The following is a 2,746-nucleotide window of genomic DNA, read 5'->3' as shown; positions in this document are numbered from 1 at the left end:
TTATAATGAGTGCATAGGCTGTCTATGACCTCATTTGGAAGTTTCCTTTGAATGATTAACTTTATAAGCCACTCTGCATCACCTACAGGTACTTTTGTACTGAGGGCTTTGATGATTGATTCTATAGACAATCGAAATGATTGTAGTGACTCATAACTTTTATTTGGAGAGGGTAAATCCAATAATTTGTATGAGAGACGTGCAATTGCAGTCTCCTTATCACTGTAGTTATCTTGTAACAACTGTAAGGCATGGTCGTAATCATCATCTGTTAATGACAAATTAGCAATGACCTGCCTTGCCTCTCCCCGTAACTGGCCTTGCAAATATTGAAACTTTGTCGCCTTTTTGAGAGAGGGCTTGGAGTTTATTATAGAATCAAAGTGTCTCCAGAAGGTATCCCAATCGTCTTCATCCTTGCCCTCAAAATATGGTAATTGTACCTTTGGGAGCTCTGCGGCTATATGTGTGATAGTTGCATTGCTCTGTTGAGTGGATGAGCTCACTTTGGATTGGGTTCCTGCTTGAGATATTTGTTTGATTAAAGGATCAAGTTGATCTTGGATTTTATCTTCATACATTGTCATTTCAACGACAATTTCCTGAAGTTCCTTTCGGGTTAAATCTGCATTAGCCATTTCTGTTAGATAAATCTCTGCATGGCGTTTGATTTGTTCATACTTATCCACAGCTGCTTTTACTCTGGTATTCAGAATTATTAAATCAGGAGATGGTTGCCTAGCCAACTTTTGACATTTGTCAATCAGTTGAGTTAGGTGATTTTGCAGACCATTAAGTGTCCTCCTATTTCCTGTTTTCAGCTGCTGGTGGAACACTGTCAGCCATTTTGACCTTTTCCGAGTTTTGGAGATTCCGAGATTTTTCTCTTTTTTCTGATAAATATGTATGATGTTAATGTATTTTGATAAATGAGCTTTCCTGTCTACTTAGGTAATGATTCCAAAGATCGTCCTTCTTTTCCTCCCTGGAATCTGGTTGTAGCAGGTGTTCAATTATCAAAAGTATTGTAATAATTTGATTTGTGACCCGAATGCACGAATGCACCAAGTTGGTAAATCTTGTAATAATTTTTTAAAAATAGTAAATGGCACTATTTTTGCAAAGTTATTACAAAATCTGTTACCATAATAATTGTTAGATAAAATACAGTAGAATGTCTACTGGTTTTACCTGGAATAGGGTATGATATAGTTGATTATGGTTAGATTGTAAGGAATGCTCTTACAGTGATGATAACACTTTTTTAAAGAATATTATGTAATGAGCAGCTCTGAAAATCAGTAGATTAGAGATAATGCTAGATAATACACTTAAATATATATGTAATGTTACCACAATGAGGTAGATAATGGTATTTTATGATTAAGATGCAGTGCAGTGTCTTTGACACTGATATACTTAATTACTGTGGTTTCTTAACACAAAACAGTATCAGTTTGTTATGAATGCTTACTAGTTAATGGATATGGTGGCTTAAGCCACTGCAAACTATTTGTTTACTTAGATATATAGCTATGATAAATATTGGCTGATAGCTAGGTTAGGCTAGAATATGTAAGAATTATTCCAATGCAAAATCAAGAAGTTTCTTATGTATTTGGCATTGAAATGTAAACGAATGATCATAAATATCTAGGTATAAAGGACCATTATTATCTAGGTTCGAAGGACCATTAATATCTAGGTTCGAAGGACCATTAATGTGGGAAAAACCTGCTGGGATTGATATAAGAGGAGACTACCAGGGACTTGTACTGAACTAAATTAAAAATTTACTGTCTGCAAATTAATTCAACTAAAATCTCTAGCTAGGGTTGTAAATCCTAGATCCTCTTTTCCTAATGACAAACTGTGGGCTGTAAGGGACAGGTGGGGTGAATGACTTAGTTGATAGAAGTTCCAGTCCACCTGTAGACAGGGATCTCACATCAGCTTGTATTTTATACAAGGATAAGATTTAATAAATTCAGTTATCTGACTGAACACTGGCTCTGTTTAAATCAGAGATTTAAACATACATAGTCTAACCTAGTACCATAACTTAACAGCCAATATGTACTTATACTATAAACAACAAATTAAATTGTAAAAGTATAAATAAATGACCTTAAATGTAGTCTTAATACTATTAACTTAGTACTAGAAATTATATTCAATTAAATGAACTTATATGATAACTTAAAAATTAACTAAGCAAGCTATTGATAACTTAATTTATATATTCAAATATATATGCAGACATATTCACTTTATACAGTTAGCTTGACTGAATCTCTTCCAAGACTGTGGACACTTGTGAGGTTTTTACTAATTGAGGCTGAATTCTTTTCTGACAGAATGGACACTCATGAGGTTCAGTGCTTGGATAAGATTCACAGCTACACTACAATTTTAATAAACTTACTGAAATGTGAGGCTTAGCCTCACTTTTTAACCAACAGACAGATTTATAGGATATTAAAGTTACACAAGCATACAATTGGCCAATCATACACCAAATAACCCTCAATATACTTCTCTGCCAGTCGGGGTGCCTGTCTGACAAGTTTGCCAGACTGATTAACTCTCTCTTGTTGAGTTTAGGCACGATATTTTGCTACAGCGTTGCTGTATGATGATCTGGTAGCGTTGCTACTTGGATTTTTCTTTAACTGCGTTGCAGAAGAATGATATTTGATAAAGAATAGGAATGAAGGTGGTGGAAACCTCGTCACTGTGATCTCCA

The sequence above is a fragment of the Procambarus clarkii genome, chromosome 37 (genome assembly GCF_040958095.1).
Source record: "Procambarus clarkii isolate CNS0578487 chromosome 37, FALCON_Pclarkii_2.0, whole genome shotgun sequence".
Taxonomy (NCBI): domain Eukaryota; kingdom Metazoa; phylum Arthropoda; class Malacostraca; order Decapoda; family Cambaridae; genus Procambarus; species Procambarus clarkii.
Note: the sequence above shows the minus strand (reverse complement) of the source record.